Source organism: Epargyreus clarus, unplaced genomic scaffold, assembly GCF_041222505.1.
Source record: "Epargyreus clarus isolate Ecla_fem2 unplaced genomic scaffold, WU_Ecla_fem_2.2 ptg000021l, whole genome shotgun sequence".
Classification (NCBI taxonomy): domain Eukaryota; kingdom Metazoa; phylum Arthropoda; class Insecta; order Lepidoptera; family Hesperiidae; genus Epargyreus; species Epargyreus clarus.
In genome coordinates, this window is record NW_027332228.1 from 6,510,477 (window position 1) to 6,532,145 (window position 21,669).

A 21,669-nucleotide genomic window follows, 5' to 3' on the forward strand; every position below is an offset into this window, starting at 1 on the left:
TCAGGGCTGACACGCCGTGTTGGATTGCTTCGGGAACTGTGCACAACCACACTGACAGGTTGCCAAAATGTAGAGGAGTACGTCAGTAAAATTATGACGACAGCACACAAACTGAGAAATATTGGGTTTAAAGTAGACGATGAGTGGTTAGGAACCTTATTGCTCTCCGGTCTACCCGAGTCATATCAACCCATGATAATTGCAATTGAAAGTTCAGGACTCAAAATAAGTTCAGATTCTGTTAAATCGAAAATTCTACAAGATGTTAAAATGAGTGAAAGTCAAACTTCAGCATTTGCAACTAAGACGAACTTCATAAGGAAAGGAAATAAAAAGTTTATTCCAAAAGGACCTCGGTGCTATTCCTGTAACAAGTATGGACATATCAGCACGGAATGTAAGTCCAAGAAGAAAAATAAAGCAGAAAGCTCAAGTTATGCTGCTGCATTCATTGCTTCTAATAACAGCAGTGATGCTTGGTATGTTGACTCCGGAGCCTCTGCACACATGACCAGACACTGTGACTTATTGTCACATCAGAAAGAATCAGTAATCAAAACAATCAAGGTTGCCAATGAAAAATGTTTACCAGTGAAATGTTCGGGGCAATTGAGTCTAGATGTTTGTGATGAAACAGGTCAGTGCAGTAAAGTTTTACTTCAGAATGTGCTTTTTGTGCCAGAGCTGGCTACTAATTTATTATCTGTTAGCCAAATAATTAGAAATGGTGGCCAAGTTAAATTCAATAGCAAAGGATGTGTTATTCTGAACAAATATAACACTATAGTGGGAACAGCAGATTTAGTGAACAATATGTATCGACTAAATATGTATAACGAACATGCTTACATATCTGATGTTGTAGAAAATGATGCATATTTATGGCACCAGCGAATGGGCCATCTGAATTTCAATGACTTAAATAAAATGATTGAAAATACTGAAGGTATGAAAGTACTAAAGAAACAGGATAACAATTTAACATGCATAACATGCCTAGAAGCAAAACAGGCACGATTGCCCTTCAAAAACAAAGGTACACGTGCCTCAAAACTCCTTGAACTAGTGCATTCCGATGTGTGTGGTCCAATGGAGACAGAATCTCTTGGCGGAGCAAAGTATTTCCTAACCTTTACCGATGATTTTTCAAAGAAGATATTTGTTTATTTCCTACGAAAGAAATCAGAAGTAATCGAGAAATTGAAGGAATTTAAAAGATATGTAGAAAATCAAACAGAATGTAAAATCAAGTGCCTTCGAACTGATAATGGCCTCGAGTTCATTAACAACAGTGTCTCTGAGCTACTAAAAAGTAATGGAATTGTACATCAAACCACAGTGCCTTATACACCGCAGCAAAATGGAGTTGCTGAACGATTAAATAGAACTTTAATAGAAAAAGCCAAAAGTATGTTACTTAATGCAAAATTATCTAAACAGTATTGGGCAGAAGCCATTCAAACTGCTGCTTATCTATTAAACAGAATACCAACAAAATCATTGTCATATAAAACTCCTGAGGAGATGTGGTCTGGAACAAAACCAAGTGTTAGTCACCTGCGTGTGTTTGGTTGTGAAGCCATGGTGCACTTACCAAAAGAGAAAACAAAGAAATGGGATCCAAAAGCAAGGAAAGCCATATTCATTGGTTACTGTAGTGACACCAAAGGCTACAGGTTCATAATTCCTACCTCTGGATTAATTGTGAAAAGCAGAGATGCAGTTTTTCTAGAATCAACTGTTGTAAGAAACTATGTTCCGGTGGACTTAACTGAATCAAAGAAGGAGTCTGTAAATGAAGAATTATCGTGTGACAGTCAACAATTAAGTTCCACAAACTCCTCCAGTAGTTGTGAAGAGTATGAATCTTATGATTCATCACCAAACAGCAGCATCTATGTACCAGACAGGAAAATTGACAACCTACCAGTCTCTAATGTCACATTAAGGCCAAGAAACAAACAACTACAATCTAAAACTGAAGATTTTGAAACATATCTATGCTACAATGAAGGAAGTCTAGATGTACCTCTGACCTACAAAGACGCAATGAAATCGGCCAATGCAGAGAAATGGAAAATGTCAATAGGTGAAGAACTACAATCACATAGTCAAAATAATACATGGACATTGGTCAAGGAACCAGAAAATGCCAAAGTGATTGGATGCAAATGGGTATTCAAAGTGAAAGATGAACCAACAGGTCCAAGATACAAGTCCCGTCTGTGTGCTAAGGGATATGCACAAACCAAAGGAATCGACTATGATGAAACCTTCTCACCTACGGTCAGGTATGACTCTGTACGTTTACTTTTATCTATAGCTGCTGAACAAAACCTTGAAATAATTCAATTTGATGTAAAGACAGCTTTTCTCTATGGAGAATTGAAAGAACATATATTCATGGTTCCACCTGAGGGCTTAGAATGTCCACCTAATACTGTGTGTAAGCTTAATAAATCAATCTATGGTCTGAAACAAGCCCCCAGGTGCTGGAATGATACATTTAACACAGTGTTACAAAAGTTCGGTTTTGTCAAAAGCTTGGCTGATCAGTGTGTCTATGTTGGTCAAGTTAAAGGAATTAAATGTTATTTATGCCTTTATGTAGATGATGGCCTTCTAATGTCAAAAGAAAAGTTAGTCTTGAAAGAAGTAATTGATGAATTGAAAACAAGCTTTGACATAAAGACTTGTATTCCTTCTAATTTTGTGGGCATGCAAATATATAGAAATAAAAGACACATTTTTATTCATCAAAGTAAATACATTGAAAAATTATTAGAAAAGTTTAACATGAGCTGTGCTAACCCCAACAGTATTCCAGCAGATCCTCATGTGAAGCTCCAGAAAAGTGAGACGGTACCCGACAACAATCTACCATACAGAGAAGCAGTTGGATCACTTATACACCTAGCGACTGTGAGCAGACCTGACATTATGTATGCAGTTAGTCTGGTAAGTCAGTTCTTGCACAATTATAATGAGTCTCACTGGAGTGCTGTAAAGAAAATATTGAAGTATTTACGAGGGACCATTGACCTGGGTTTAAGTTATCAGTGTAAGCCACTGTCTTCAGATCTAGTTGGCTATTGTGATGCGGATTATGCCAATGATATAACAACAAGGCGATCTATGACAGGATATGTCTTTATAAAAAATGGAGCTGCAATAACTTGGTCCAGTCAACGCCAGCAAACTATAGCCTTATCAACCACTGAGGCTGAATTTATGGCTGCCTGTGCAGCCACCAAAGAAACAATGTGGCTGAAATACTTATTAAGTGATTTAGGAGAGTATAAACAAAACTCTGTGTGCCTACATATTGACAATCTAAGTGCTATAAATGTAATTAAAAACAGTGAATTTCACAAAAGATGCAAGCATATAGACATTAAGTATAACTTTGTGAAAGAAAAGTATAATGAAAAAATTATTTCTTTAAAGTATGTAAGCACAGATCATCAGTTTGCTGATATTTTTACAAAAGCATTACCTCGAGATAGATTTAAGTTGTTAAGAGGTAACATTGGTATGTTAAATATAGAAACTTAATATATATTTTTTAAAAATTAATTTTGTGTTTGAAGGAAGGCTCTCATTTGAAGGAAGTGTTAAAATATTAAAATATATTATCTGTACAATTAAAAAAATTTCGTGCCTTCCATCTAATGTCTTTTCATGATCTGTGACACTTGTCTATTCTCTCTACTCTGCGGAACATTGTAAAGTGAATGTAAAGATTTTCAAAGCAATCCAATAAAATCCGATTAATCCACATATCAGTAATTTAATTGTAACACAAATTTTCACATTGCATTTACTTTATGGCTGCCATGATACCAAATACTAAAAATAAATTAAAAGAAAATTTGGTGGTACAGAACCATATGCAAGTTGGACTTGCACTTTGCCAATTATTTTTTTAATATTAAACACGTAAACTCACTTCCGTCATCAGGCTTCTAATTGTTGTCATTGTATCTGCGGTTGTTGGCGTAATTGGTATTTTCAATTAATTTTCATACAATTCACATTGTTCTGATTTATGTATATTAATTTAGAAGTTAATTAAACATGAATTCTATTTTTGGCCAATATTTTAAAATAAGGTGAAATATATGATGACTATTTGTGGATACATGTGAGAATCAAGAGAGCCGTCAAATTTAGCAACACATTTGAGAACAACTTCAAATACGACTAGTAAGACTACTCGTTGGGCATTAAATATATAAATAAGTTCATGGATTACATCGACGTAGCACATAATTATTACGAAATTTACTACTCCGATTATGTAAGTTGCAGTTTCAATTCTTAAAATAATTCTTTGAACGTGATAGAACATTGCGGTTTGACTTCGAAATTGCTACCGCCATATTTATTTCTGCCTAATAACAGCAGCTCTTCAGGTAAGGAAGTCATAATTATTCTAGGCGTCTCATCTTCAATGAACAGCAACGAATCAGTGGCCCACCTCGGGTAGGATTCTAGCCTATCTGGTGATTATTCATGCACTTTTAAATTGTAGTAAATCTTTTCGTAATTTATATGTGAGAGTAACAATTCTAATTTAAAGAATTATGAAGGCATCGATTAGGGATTAGGGAGAGGCAGATAAACAGTAATACTTCTTATACTAAGAAACTTATTATAAGATACAAAGTTCTTTAAACATAATTAACATAATTAAATTTCCAGAAAATTCAAATAGTGAGTACAATTTATTTTATTCAGTTCGTTGTTAGCAATGTGAGCGGCTTACGACTCGCAGGATCGTTATATTTACGCCTCGAAGAACGCAGAGAAATACTTAAAACTTGGCAGAGTGGAGTGCATTAAGCAGCATTACCTACGGAACACGGGGTGGAAACTGTAGTTGTCATGGAGTAGGTAAATTAATAAACCTTTTTTCATATCTATACTTTTCATGTTGGAAGCAAATGCGTGCGTTGATTTTAAGAGTCTTTGTAGCATTCGGATTTTGGGTAACTTTAAGTTCCACAATTTACTATGATTAAGAATCTTACTGAATATCAAATACTCGTACATGAAAAGTTATAGTATCACTGTGGTTCGACGGGGGAGTACGCAAACCTGCTTCACGCATAGATAAGTGTAGATATCTCACCGCCTTGTAATTGAAGGAAGCCATTAAAAGACTTAAACAGCTGACAATTCTGTCAGCCGTTTAATAGCTGTCATGGTGTAATTTACGCGGAATAATGCCGACATGAGCAGTTAAGACACGAAATCGAAGAAAAATATTTTCATTCGTAAATGATCTAAAAACTATTCTTTTTTAATATTTTTCAAACACGAAAATAATTGACAGTGACAATTGTCAAAAGGTTTCATTGTCTTGTTAGGAGTGAGTATCTTTACTTATCTATGGCTTCACGTTAGAATAGGTGGTGATCTATGTAACGTGAAGCAGTTTTCGTTTTGGTGGAATAGTGAATGCCTGACGTATGCGGCGGCCATCTTAGACCTCGGGACTACCTACGCATATGTGATCTGCTTCAGAAAAAACTCCTGTTCTTTATAGATTAGAAGGTTGCATTTGGATTTCCTAAAAACAATAGCACCCAACCCACAGATAGTTCTTTCACAGACCTAACTTATAATACTAAAAAAACCTTTTCATTGCACTTATGTATATAGTAGGTATATATTTTAGCTATTAAGATATACTTAAGAGTAGAAATAAGGCTTTTTAAAAAACCGTTACGTTAGTCATTTATTAAACTAATATTACACCCAACAACTGAAATTATCTTAGCCCAGTCATTAATGATTTGAATACCATAATAACCGCAACCTGGTAAACCCGATATTTCGAAATCAATAGAAAGCGGAGACTACCTAACCACTATCAATTAAGCTATTATTGATAATAATTAAGTTTTCAATTGAAACACTCAGGGTATTATGAATTAGATCCCACATGACGGAGTAGTTACCATGCCAGTTTGATAATCAATTGGTTTCGGGTTCGATCGCCGGGTCAGATATCTTAATACTGATTTTAGATTTTAGTTCTTGGTCTAGGTTATTGTATATTTTTCTGTTCTTCTCGCGCCTTACGATATATCTAATTAAAAGATATTTTTTGGCTATCAATGTGGAAAACGTTGATATAGCAAATTGGTAAAGATGAACGGCGAAGGGATGCTTGAAGTTAAAAAATATGCCTCAATCAACGATTAAGGAAAATAATATGTGATATATGCCTCCAAGCGCAAAGGTGCTTGAATTCTACCAATCCGTATTAGGCTAACGTTGATCTATGTACATATCTTTAGACTATCTTAAGCCCTTCGCATTAAGATCCGTCTTTTCATCAGGAGAATAATGATTTGGTGATGTTACACCTACTTATTAGTGACATCAACTGATAGCTTTAGACGGTATAAAATATTGTACAATTTTCTATTTAATTATCTTCAATATACATTACAATAATATAAAGAAGCATAATTAATTACTCATTTCTCATAATATTCCTACTTCAATTGGCAAAGGCCGTTAATGGATCGGACTCAGGTGTCAAAGAGAGACTATTAATAAATAAAATATGAAATTTTAATAAAGACAAATTTCTTAATGTTGTATCTGTATTTATTCAAGTTCTATCGGGCGAACGAAGTAACAAGAAATTCCATTATAATAAATTACGCTTGCCCTATTACTCCTTAATTAATTATGTCACCCGCAAACTCTGCTAATATATATTACATCGGGCCATTCTAGGGCTGTTAGCGTAAATAGTAATTATAGATCAAAGAATCTTTTAAATCATTTATGAATGTGTATTTAAAACGTATGTAGTCTAAATTTTTGTAGTTTTTCGCAACTATTCAAAAAGTATTGAACGTATACGAACGATAGAGGTATTTATTTAAACTAATGCACATAATTTAAACATTAAAATAATTTGCAAAATGTTTCACCATTGGATATACAGGCATTCCTACAAAAATCATCTTATATCACATAGTTTTATTGGATATATATGATATCACTGTTTTTACTTGCGCCTTTTGTTTCCAGAATGAGAGGTCGCTGTCTGATGTCGGCTTTACGGTCCCCTAGGACGAAAGCTTGAAGGAGGTGTTTAGTGGGTTGGCTTCCCTTAAGGATTGTCCCTTCAGGAGCTCCACACTCCCCAGGTACCGTCGTCGCGGCCTGGGAGTGCTAGGATGCCCTTTTTCCACCTATTCATCTGGGCGCCAAAAAAATGGTTTTAGTGGCACTACCATAATACAATAGATTCATTTTTTTCTTTAGCTTTGTAATGTAAAATCGGTTTTAATAACACATTTAAATTGATTAAGAATAATATATGTTCCATAGATTTTTATGAAACACAGAGATTTCATTACACCATCACCATTTCAACATCGTAGAAACTTCCTCTCCCAATCGAACGGAAACCCCGCAACTTGTAAATTTTTCTATAAACAGCAATTTTCCTCTACAAGTTAAATGGAAGTTTTGATTTCGAAATAACAAATGTATTACGCAGTTTGTTTTACAAGAATCTTGAATCAATTATAGCGACGCCATTAAATGTTTTGAATTTATTTTTAATAAATTATGGCTAGTAGTTACTACGAACTAAGCACTTTTTTCAACGCATTACTACGACTTACTGTATTTATTTTGTCCTTATTTTAATAATGTGCCTTTATTTTGTTACTTGTGTTACTTCTTCTAATACTATTACAAATGTTCTATAATAAAATATAAATGAGCTACGTACATTTTTTTTTTATGAAAGACCTACATTTTTTTCAAGAATAATACATTACAATATTATTAATATGCGAGCTAAAAAGCCACAATGTTATAAAAAATATGTAAATTTGTTTTACGAACACGTTAGGTACGGTGATATCATAACATTTGCTTACACCGTACGATTTGCTCGTATCAATGCGGTCAAGAGCCTCCATAAATTTTCACCACGATATTATGAAATTAAGGCCCCCTATACTAAATACGGGGACGTTTAACATAGCAAAATGATTAAGGTCGCGATTTATGTGTACAGAGCTTAGGGCTACTGCACACGTGCTACTTTAAGCATGGACGATCTACGAGTTAACTGCTGCTGCTTTTAGGAGACAGATGCAGTGAGCGAATACTTTGCAAAGCAGATGAGGAAACGCCTGTCACCGCGATCGGAGAATTAAACTTTGTATTCTCCGAAATCGATCAAACGCAGTAAATCGCAAAATGCAATACATTCAGTCGCTAAAACGCACGTGTTCGATATCGCGACCGAAAGCAGTAAGTCGACTCAACATCATGCAACATCGATGCAATCGCAATAGCGCGACTATTCAATGATAAAGTAGCTCGTCTGCTCGTGCCATTACATAAGTAGCTCCTCTTTATGGACCTTATTTCAAAGCTATAAGGTAAAATTTATGAAGCTACTCTAGAGTGTACGTGCTTTAGTTGGTACGGCAGACTAATAGAAAACAATTTGTTACATGAATAAATTATGCATTAATATATTGAAAACGTTTTGAGTAAGTTACGTAAGAGCGTATGAATCATTTGATGGGCTCACAACAATATTAAATTATAAGTAAATGGTTCGAAATTTAGTGCCTAATAGGTAGTTTCCTTAGGGGTTAACTGAATAAAATAATGGTTCTTAACTCTTTATAAGAGAAATAAAAAACATTTATAATAACGTTATTATATCCCTAATCTTGTATTTCTTTTATAGTTTGTATAGAGTATGAGACCTTGGATGTACGAATTCTTCGCTTAAATACGTTTAGAAACACTTTTCACTTTGTTATTTATCGGTACCTACTATCGGTATATTTTCCTTTCAATCATTTATTTTTCCATCATTTTATTTTTCAATGAATTTACCCGCATGCGATATTCTTGCAACCTATTCTATGTACATACGTGTATTGTTATTTTTACCGAAGATTTCACGGAAACAATAGTTCGTGAAAAAGATATAGAATTATTGTGCTCATTTCTAAACGCACCATAAATCCGGAGACGATTTACCAGTACATTCTCGAAAATGTTGACTCGTATAACTTTAATATAATCTTCAAAAAATTCAGATACTTTTAAATCTTTTCCTTAAAACATATTAGACGATATATTCAACACAATTTAGACTCTGCTTGTTCATTCGATAACGTCGGTATGACGGGAGAAATTAGGTCGTCGAATTTCAAAATAAGTGTCCTATAAAAAACGAATAGACAGGTTACAGCGATGCTTGAAGCCCTGGAAAACCTTAACCATTAAAATTTAATAAGAATGGCGATAAGTGGTTTTAATTCCCGTGAACTCAAATTGCCAATTGGAAAGTCAAGCAATCATTATGGCAACTTTAATTTAAAATTTAACGTATTATCTAAATAATTATATTTACCCATACGTAAGTATAAAAATACATACGTAAGTATTTTTTATACGAAAAAAATACATACTTCTGTATCTATTAATAAGCCAAATTGATAATTTATAATTATCAAATGTAGCCTTAACCCGTATCAATCTATTCATCTTAGATGTTCGTAGAATTCACAAAAAAGTGATTCAGGTATTTAAAAAAACCTTAGATTTAGTTGTACTTTGAAACACAACAGTTTTCAGCTACATAGTTTTTACTATTACAATTCAATTTCAAGCTTAAATACCTTTTTTTTTTGTTTACTAGGGGGGAACCTTCAAAAGGTACCCGGCGCCGTGGGAGCGACGCAGGGTTATGTGGGATTTTTACCGCACTAAAACCCCCCAGGTGGCCGTCCTCAGCGCTGCGTAGAGGGCTTCGGGATCTCCAAAGGAACGCAACCGGAGTCCTCTTAGCGCGTTGCCCCGTCGGGCTCTGCCCAGGTGAACTTGACGCTCGCCACACCATCTGGTGCGTATGGCGGTATGCGACCACACATACTGCCGCCCTTCCCGGAGTCGCTTACCGGGCGGTTCGAGCTCCCACTCTTGCCGCCCGCAACCCCGGAAGCCCCCTTTTAGTCGCCTCTTACGACAGGCAGGGGATACCGTAGCTCTATTCTGGTTACGAAACTACAGGGACAAAGCTTAAATACCTATTAAAATTATTTTTTTATGATGGCCGAAACAACTTTGCGTAGGAGTAAGGACGGTATAGCGCTTATTGTTACATTAATGTGGGACTACTTGCACTGGTCTTAGCGGTTATTACGGTATACTTAAATGAAGTCCAATTTAGATCTTCAAGTCCTTTCAGACTTATATACTGCTTAAATTTATTAGCACGCTTTTTCCGTCGCACGTATATACGCCTGCACACGCATCCCATTTGCAGAACTAAAAATACTGCAGTGAGTTAATAAATGTGTGTTTGACACGCGTGCAGTCAGACACTCACATATACAGTTTGAATGTGGTTCGACTCCAGCGGCACCACGGCCACACCTATTTCTGCCTCATAACAGCAGCGTTAAGCGCTGATATGTTCTGGTTTGAAGGCTGTGGTAAGTGAGACATACTTTTTCAAGGCGTTTCAACTTAGTCCTCATATGTAACGGTGCATCTGTGGCCGACCTCATATCTAATCCTATCTGGAGTTAATTACAGATGTCCATGAGCGGAAGTAGCCACTTACCATCAGGTGGGCTGCATGCCCGTCTGCTACTCCTATATTATAAAAAAAGTAATACGCGTGACAGGAAAAGCGCGACAAAAAATCTTATTGTCAGACTGAAAGCGTGTTCATTATTCGAATCCTTATCAAAACCCACAATATTTGAAACTTATACAAATAATAGTCTTAAGCTAAATAAAACTATTGATTTAAATAATATTTGTGAAGAATAGTCAGTTGTGTTAAAATGTGATGGCATAATTTCCCAGCGGGTGTACCGACCGCTCTGTAACGGAGCATAATAATGTATTCACATTGAGATCCTTTGTTTTACGAAAACAGAAATCAATGCAAGAATTAGAGAGATTTTAAGCGAAAATACAAAGGAGGAGATTATTTTAAAAGCAAGTTACATCGAGTTATCATTAAACTTTTATCGCGTAGCGTTTAAGTGAAATCATGTTTTTGAGAAAAGTTTGTAAATATTGTTGCAAATATATGTTACAAACATTTATGATATTTAGTTTATGTACCTGCAGAAAGCAAAAGCAAAGCATTTGAATGAATTAAAAAAAAATACTTAGCAAGATCATATTTGTATATATTTTTGCAGTCAACAATATAAAAAATCTTATCTTCTAAAGGTGTTTAAAAGTGTTTTTAATTTATTGTCTCCTTAATTTTACATACACACCATTAATGTTTATTTATTTAATTTTTATCACAATTAATTAAATTTACAAAAAAATTTTAACAAAAAAATAAAACCGACTTCTATGTCACTACAAAGTAAAAAATAATTGAAATAAATGTTGGTTTAGTACATATTTCTGAAGTCGGCGCTCAATATATTTCGTTTGATAACAGCGTACACAGCGTGTCCAATATGAGCGCCGACTTCAGAAATATGTACTAAACCAACATTTATTTCAATTATTTTTTACTTTGTAGTGACATAGAAGTCGGTTTTATTTTTTTGTTAAAATTTTTTTTTCACCCTTTTTACCCGACTGCCAAGGAAGGGTTATGTTTTTCGCGCGTATCTTGTATGTTTGTCTTTCTTTATTTGATCCGATCTTATAAACGGCTGGATAAATTTCGACAGTTAATGTGTCATTACATTCGTCTCAATGACCCGAGTGTCCTTAGATAGGTGTTAGAAAAAAATAATCAAAAGGGTGAATTTTTGGCGCGAAATAGTAACAAATTTAAAAAAAAAAGTTAACCGAACCTATCGAGTGGGATATGAAATGAAAGTAAATTAAACGTAGATTATATAAATATATTTGTATATATATAAAACAGCAAGATGGCTGACTGACTGACTAATTAAATGACTTTTTCATTTTTCAGAAATCAACGTACAGCCAAAATCGCTCAACTTAGAGTTCTGAAATTTTGCACATGAGTTTGCTATATAGCGTAAAATAAATACTAAGAAAAGTTTTTTGGAAATTCTGCCCCTAAGAGGGTAAAATAGGGAAAAGCAGTTTTTTTGAAATCCTTTAATTTTGAAGCAACTACTATAAAATTTAGTATTTGGCTTTCTGGGTAGGAATAAGAACACACCTCCCCATCCCCTCCCGAAAAATCAACCCCGTAGAGGGTAAAATAAGGGATAAAAGTTAATTTGAACAACCGTCAATTTTGAAGCAAACACTATAAAATGTTGTATCAGGCTTGTTCGATAAAAATAATGAAATTCTACCCCAACGAGGTAATATAACCACCGGATAGATCTTTTATAGATCGTAAATGGTGGATATTTTTTTGCGAAATAGTAACACGTTTTAAAAAAAGTTCCAAACCTATCGAGTAGGGTATCAAAATAAAGGAACTTAAAAGATATTACACATACATTATATAATATATACATATATAAAACATATTAAGATGACTGTCTGACTAAATGAGTAGTGCTGCTGTGATAAAGATAAACGCAAAGGAAAACCGCTGTACTTTAGAGTGCTCGAAATTTACTCATAGGGTATTTATATAGCGTAAATGAGCTCTACGAGGATAAAATAGGATAATATTGTTTGAAGATCTTTTGATTTTTAAGCAGATACCTTCTATAAAACTATGTATTTGGCTTTCTGGATAAAAATAATAAAACGCCTATTTCACAGTTTTTGGAAACTCGACTTTAGCTTTATAGTGCAGTCGGGTTTTTTGATTTTTTAATTAATATTATTAGTGATGATATGCTAACGTTTGTATTAATATTATGTAAAATTGTATAAAGGTGATCATGAATAAAGGTAAGGTCTGAATTCATACGGATTGGACCCACCCGCTCGCAGGGCGCTGCCGCGCCCTTCTTACTTAGTTTTATATTGTCTTATATGTTCCAACCTAACCTAACCAATTCAATACGAAACACTATAGGCGAGGCTTTATGAGATACTAATTATTGGCTAGGTTAGGTAGGAACAGATAAGTAAATAAATCAAACTAGGTGGTAAAACTCTGCGAGTGAACCGGTCCAATTTACCTTAATTCAATAGTTAAGAAAAGAAATAGGAGTTGAAGGTCAAATTTTTCATCATATGTCTCTGTCTAGCAACTTCATTACAACAAATGTATATTCTATATACTTTACATGGGAGGCACATCTGCATCATCAGGATTGAAGAATTGAAGGTCATATCTTCCATCATATGTCTCTACTCAAAGACCTCATCATATATTCGTAAGCTACAAATGCCTAACTTGTATGATTGAGGCAGGAGGCACTTCTGCATTATTAGAGTTGAAGAGTACAAGGTCAAATTTTCCATCATATATCTCTACCTATCAACCTTATTGAATATTCATAAGCATCAAATGGCTAACTTGTATGGTTGAGGCAGGAGGCACCTCTGCATTATCAGAGTTGAAGAGTAGAAGGTCAAATTTTCCATCATATATCTCAACTTATCGATTTTATTAAATATCTATAAGTTCCAAATGCCTAACTTGTATGGTTGAGGCAGGAGGCACTTCTGCATTACCAGGGTTGAAGAGTTGAAGGTCAAATTTTCCATCATATCATGTTAACCCAGATACTCAATGTTCATTTTAAGTTTCATGAGAATTGAGTGGGCAGAAGGTAAGTTGTCATAAAATATGTAAAAAGCAGGGGTAGTGATGATGAGTTCCACCCCATAACTTAAATTCTAATCATCAGAGCATACTAATGTTAAGGTAAGAATGTACCGCAACGAAACTCCCTTTCATATGAAAAAAAGAAAATTAAAATTGGTTAAGAAATACTCGACTTATACAAGTTTATATGAAATCGGGTTTTTCCCATTTTCCGGGAAAACTGGCGGAAATTTTCAAATTTCCTCGAAATGGGACCCCCTGTGAAACTAGCCGCATACAATGGTGTATGAATCATGTCGATCGGTCGCGGCATCGCGAAAAAATCGCCGAACAAACATAAAAAAAAAAAAAAAAAAAAAAAAAAAAATATATACGGTCGAATTGAGTAACCTCCTCCTTTTTCGAAGTCGGTTAAAAATATAATCTATCTAACTATTTACAAACTATAAATCTATATACAATATATACAAAAAATATAATTTAAACAAAAAAGAAATATTAAAACTTAAGGAATATTTCCTTAAAAATCCTTAAAAAAATTAAATATAAAACAATGAGTCCAAATCACTGCCTCCCGGTAGAGTCCCAAGAATGCTGGCCGCGTTGCCTTCTTCTAAATATATATAACTCAAAGGTGACTGACTGACGTAGTGATCTATCAACGCACAGTCCAAACCACTGGATGGATCGGGCTGAAATTTAGCATGCAGGTAGATGTTATGACGTAGGCTAAGAAAGGATTTTGATCAATTCTACCCCCAAGGGGATAAATTAGGGGATGAACATATTACTTCGTAACGCGAGCGAAGTCGCGGGCAAAAGCTCGTCTAATCTAATGCTTTTAACTACAATGTTTGATGCTACGAGGTATCTTCCCCAATTCAATGTTATTTAGGTCCCTTATTGAAAATCAATCTATCCAAATATCGCAATTTGGCAATTTCGTCATACTCGACTGTCTCCAATTTCAATCTTTGGTAGGTTAAAATTGGACAGATTGAATATTAACGAGCATTAAAGATTAAACTTTAGTTTAAAGTATGCAATATGCAATTGTATTACATTCTTTAAATCTCAACAAATATCCATTCCTACATTACATTAGCCGTCTTCCAACTCATATACATAAGGCAAGAGAGTCAGAATTACCAACACGAGTGGAATTTCATCTAAATCCCAAAGGAAGAAATGCTCTATGAGTTCCAGCGCCGAAATGTTTTAGGTACCGAGGATTGCACTTTCTGAATAACTAACATGTTATTGTATCAGAATCGTGTCTGTATATGGAAGGTATTCTCTAAATAAAATAGACAACTTCAACAAAATGTATTTTATTAAACAGACGAGTATAATCATAATTAAAGGAACTTAATTACGAGTAAACTACCTTCTTTGTTGGTTATATTAATTGTATTACAGCAAATTATAAATGCCTTTGACACTAATATCAGTTTTAAAAGTAAAAGGACTGAGGGTTTACTGCAGTGGCACTATGACAGCTTTTTTTGTAACGTAATAGATATATAATCATCCAAAGGGACGCAGATGTATGAGAAGGTGATTTTTGCATTTTAAGGTTAGAAAATCTGCCCCTCCCATTGCGTAAAACGGCTTTTTAATCTCTCTTTGGCGACGCACTCGCCTTCTTTAAGGCAGATTGTAGCGTAATAGAGTACCGTCCTGGCTTTCCCCATACCTCACTGGGCATGTACGAAAAAAGAACAACAGTAAACTAGGTACTTCAACAATGTAATGCTGTTGAATTCACTAAATTCTGTTTTCAACACTTCATACAATACGTGTGCAACATATTCAAAATTCAACTACAAGAACAGTCGTAGCCACCCGCAAAAGCTAGTATCTAATAAGCATAACTTATTTAAGACAAAATTAGTCACGCAGCTGTTTCAGTCTTCCATTCAGTTCTTAAAACTTAGTTTGCAACTCCGCATTGCTGCGATAAGTCCGCTTTGTGTTTATTCCAGCGATGTGTTGAGAAATTATTACAATTATTTCGTAGAAACTAGACTGTATTTTAGTGTACCGACAATTTACTCTTGAGTATTTGAGAGATTGTTGATATTCTTGTATATTTGTACATTTGTTTTGAAGGTGGTAGAACCCTTTGTGGTTCGACTCCGGCGGCACCACCGCCACACCTTCCACACTTTATCCCAGAATACAGTCATAAAATAGACATAGGTGTGATGCCTCAGGACTCATCCGTGAAGGATTTCATTTTAAACGTATTTTAGATATACTTTTAATGTTGAAGTATCTTAATGCAAGCAATCCGCTTAATTACAGAACAAGAATAACAGTTGCTTCGAAGTGCCCATTAAATCTATAACAATTGTTATCATCAAAAACCTTTAGCAACTCTTTATGTACCGAATTAATGCATCTATGATACATTTAATTTCGCGTATTGTACAAGTGTTATTGATTTCGTGATAATTGAGTGAGCCAGCGACAAGCTTCATTTAAAAATCATTTCCCTTTAACTATATAATGATCACAATGACTAATTACAATAATCAAATAACATATCACTCTTACATAGGACTGACAAATTGTAACAACACAAATTAATTTAACGCATAAGCCAAAAAGCTTCACTATATGTGCCTCAATACAATTTGACATAACATTCGCAACACCTGCGTAAATTGCGTATAATAAATTCAGGATTTAGGTAAATTAGCACGTCGGCTCATTTGTACACATTAGTAACGGAGACGCATCACGTCTTGTCGTAAACTATAAATTTGAGCTATAACGGAGCTCATTTCGTCAACTCTAGTGTGACTAATTATTGCTAGTCTTAGTCACGTAGACCTCTATGAGCGGCGTATTTATTTCATGAGTATAATTTTGATGTGTAATATTCTTTTATAGCTACCATATCAAATGGATGAATTGTTATATATAACAAAGTAGGTAGGTAAATTCATTTAAAGTAGCAGCACCACCGCCGCTCCTATTTCTGTCTAATAAGAGCAGAGTTAAGCGCTGTTGTGTTTTGGATTGAAAGGTGTGATTAGGGAGATGTCCTTTTCAGCCACATTTCAGTACCCTTACCAGGAGTTTTTACGTTTCGACAAATATGACTGTTTTGGTATTTGTTTACGTATTTGCCCATACAAATTGCAATCAGCGCCCCTAGCGGATTATGTCAGAACTAGGAAGTCGTATGGGCCAATACCAAAACAACCATATTTGTCGAAACGTCAAATCTCCTGGTAAGGGTACTGCTTAGTTCTCAGTTGAAGCGGTGCATCCGTAGCCGAGCGCAGGTGAGAATGTAGTCTTATTTAGGGTTGGTCTACTGCCGTAGCTACTTAGCATCAGGTGGACTGTATGCTCATCTGTTACTTGTATGTTATAAAAAATCCTAAAAGTATTTTGTTTCTTTAGTCCGTGAAGTTAAAGAACTTATTACTTCTTTCTCTCAGACAGTTAATAACCCTGATTCATTTAACAAGTTATTTAAGGCCCACTACTTATATTAAATAGGTATGTAATCTTTTTATTTATTAGTACATTTTTACTCTTAAAAATGCTTCACTGTTATTAATTGTTGTTTGTAGGACGCAATTTCACAATGAGCTGAAATTGAATTACAGTCTATAGAGACATCAACGCGTCTATTTCGGTGATTATTTTCCATTTGGTGCTAAAATCCTGCTATTCAGGGAAAATAAGTAACTATTTGTCCTTAGATGAATCTCCTGTAATTAAAAACTTTGTTCGCATAATTTCCCGATCTATAGATATCTAGCGTGGCAAAATAATTCTAGGTGCATCATTATAAAGGTTCAGCATTAAAAATTTTAAAATGTTGTGCTACATTTCCAGCGTATCATTACAAAAGTCACAATTCACATTACGAAAAAGTACCAATTTTTAATTATTCCACTACAAAGGTTTGTTCGTGTTTTCAGAGGCGGGCGGCATGTAGAGACGCGTGACACATAAATTACTGTATCCGCGCCGACAAGCGAACACTGCAATGGATTCCCATCGTGTAATACGCTCTGTAATTACTGACCGTGATACGCGGCACATAATGTTCGTACTTGTGTAGCGAATTATTTGCGCCGTCGGATCGTAATTTTACTGTCTTGATGGTAAAAATAGGTACAGAAAATCGTTTTTGTGTTGTGACGGAGATGTTTAATTTTTTTGCGGAATAGATCGTAATTTTACTGTGTTTTACTGTCTTGACGGTAAACATAAGTGCCGAAAACAGTTTTGTGTTGTTACAAAAATATTTAATTTTTGCAGAGTTAAATCGTTATTTTACTGTATTTTATTGTTTTACTGGTAAAAATAGGGACAGAAAATAGTTTTGTATTGTTACGGAGGTTTTTTGCGGAGTTAGATCGTAATTTTGCTCTATTTTGCTATCATGCCGGTAAAAATAGAAACAGAAAATAGATTTTTGTATCGTATTTTTGATATATTTAATCATTTGAGCCATTGGGTAATACTTTTACTTTCTTGCCGATAAAAATGTACAGGAAATGTTATTGTATTCAGTTTCGAACATATTTAAATCATTGGCACGGTTAATTCGTTATTTTCTAGCCAGTGAAAATATGCGCAGAAAATAGTTTTATTTATGAGTTTTGGAGATGGTTTTAGACGTAGTTATTTTTGATGTTTTGGTAAAAAAAAATATAATAATTTATAAATAGACATACATTAAATTGCGACAAATAAAAAGTTTAAGTAATGGATGCAATTTTAAGAGTCATGTGTACCATACATTAATGCGTCTACAAATAAAACTTCAATGAATCCCCATTGTACCATAGCCTGTGTAATTACCGACTGTGATACGTGGACGAAAGAGTACTAATTACTTTATAAAGAATTTATAATTTGTGAAAGCGAATGCATCGATAGGACTGTATCGTTTTATGTGGCTTTAAAAAGACTACTGTTTATGTATAAATGTGTTTTTAAGTCATGCATGTCATGTAATTGGTGCATGTAACTTGATATTTTTTATTGAAATAGCAAACGAGCATGTTTACCACCTGATTTAGGTAGCCGATGGCTGGCTATTGTCGCCAATGGGCATCTGTAACCAACGCTAGACAAGATTAAAAACCTATCTGGGGTCTCAGATGGAACGACTCAGATCAGTGTTTCCCTTACCACACCCTTAAAAACTGACCACAACAGTATTATTACACAGAAGTAAGTGTGATGCTAGTATCTCCGGAGTCGAATTAAATAGGGTTCTCCCACCGTCAATTCAGAAACTTCTCTACATTCGCAGTGTGTGCACCCAATGTGGGTTTGAGCGAGTTAAACTATAACTTAAAAACCGATAAAATATTATGTATGTAAGAAAACATACTGATATGTTTGAAAAAAATAGTAACCACCACAACTTTAATACTAGAAATAGAAATATATTAGTAATTCCTAAACATAGATTATGCAAGGTGGCAAGATCTTTCATGGGTAACTGTATTCGCTACTACAATAAAATACCTGACCGCATTTTGAATCTCACAGAAAAAAAAGTTCAAACATGTCGTTAAACAAACGCTATGTAAAAAAGCGTACTATAAACTATGTTGTATTGACATTCAAAAAGTGCTCTGTAAAGAACCTATTTTTAATTTAAAAAAAAATGATTTGATTTGATTTGATGGTCCCAAAATACTCTACATACAGTAGAGAAGATTCGTAAGTCCAATATATTTTTGAATTTAACCATTCTAATTCACAAGGAATAAACACAAAATAAACTTCAGAAATTCAAAACATTTTATTTAAAAGCGTAAACGTAGCTCAAACACTTGAATTAATCGTTACAAATTTATTTTTACAAACGCTCCACATAAACCACAATAAATTTCTAATTTGTACACAAATTACTAAACGTTCAAGCGGTGACTGTGTGGAATGGATTGCAGGCGTACGGTGTTGTGTAATTACTCCGCACTTGGATTGTGATACGAGCGACAAAACGGTAATTGCTTGCTGGCTTATTACAGGGGTAGTTCTATATAAGCTTCTGTCTATAAACGAAAACGGATAAAACTTACATACATTTGTTTTATTTTTGATTTATTGCGTTGTGAAATAGCCTTGTTATATGATATGTATGTAATCTATATATGAAATATGTAATCTATGACTTAAATGAAATAGGTCATATTAACCTTATCGACCATATTACTTTCAGCCTTTGATAAGCTACTAATCTATGTTTCAGCATTATCCACAGGTCTAAGTTTCACTGAGCGTGCAATAGAGAAAGTTGATATGTTTAAGTGACAAAATTCATAATCAGGGATTAAAAACACTGACATTGCTAAACTTACGTAAAGCAAAGATGGGATTAATGTCCTGGATAAGACATGACGCTTAGAGAAAAGTAGTACAAGGCATCCTCAGGTCAGACGGACAGACGGACAGACATAAAATAAATCGCGGTACCTTAGTGCTTGATTCGCTGAACTTATGTAGTAACTGTTTATTAATCTGTAGCTGGACTCAGGTCCATTAGTGACGTCCAATAGTAAACCTTCAAAGGTTGGTGAAAGGATCCAATATTCACTCTAGTTCATACATTCATATGTACGGTATTAATTTGCATATATCTACTCACAAATCGTTCACGAAACAGAAAGCTAACAGATGCAACGAAACTAGCATATCTATATCAATTTACATTTCAGTAATGGAACAAATAGAGATTTTGATAGGAATAATATCCTGCAAGTTGATTTCGTGTATAATAAATAGTGAATATCAAATTTTGAATCACAATGTCACCTTTTGTGTGGTCGTCTAAAATTAGCCATATCTTGATTAAACTACATAATTGGCTTTCCAAATTTACACATTTTATAGGTATACAAAGGGTGTCGAAGGAACTTTCGAAGACGCCATAGTGTCAATGCATCTACTTTAGAGAAAGGCTCCAAAGATTTACTCAATAAATTTTCATATTATTTTTCAGTGTAAGCAAATAACAAAAATTCCGTCCTATAAATATATTGCATTCGGGGAAATTTCTAAATTTGTGGCTAAATTTACGGTTACAATAAAATTGGCGTAAAATCAATGTTTCCAAAAAACCCTCATCACTCCATGTTTCTCAAATATGACATTATAACTTTTGAGAAACTTCCATTTCATTCAGAACAAATGCAGTTTATTTAAATGTTTTAAAGCAAAAAAACATAACTATTAATTATGTTCTCAAAATTTAAACACAAGAGAGCTTGTAAAGGTACGCTGGTTTCCAGGACAATACCAAAATTAGTGGTGCGCGCTGCGGCGTATGATGTAATTGTTATAAGCAGCGTTTTACCACATGCAATGCTATAGTGACTTGAAGTTTGTCGAGAAGTGAAATATTTTTGAAGGGCCATCACTCTGTTGTTTAACTATAGGACCGCGAAACTTTTTAAATTCCCTCCACGGCTGGTATATGGGCGTACACGAATATTCATTAAACACTTTACGTCAAGTGCCTTTTTCACCCAAATTATAAGTAACATAACATATTTTATGACGTAGCAAACGTAACGTACCAAATGTATTTAGATTAATACATGTGTATTTAAATACGTAGATAAAAATATAATAAATCGTTTCTCTCTTAAAGACGACATATCACATAAGAGATATTACGATTTATTAGTTTAGATATATTACAAAACTAATATGTTGAACTTATTTACTGAATATACTAATAGTATCGATAAACAATGTGACTTTCTCTAGTTTCTGATGAATATTAGCTACGCGTGGCAGGACGGAAAGTGTTACAGAGTAATTTCGACATTGCGCTCCAGAAGTGGGTAGAGTGGGGTATTATGACTACGAAATCATCAAAACTTGCTGAAACAATACGTCCTTCAAGCCCTCGGCTCGTTTGTGCGGGCTGCCTCGAGTACACCGTTTACGTTTAAGGTTAAGAACGTAATAACACA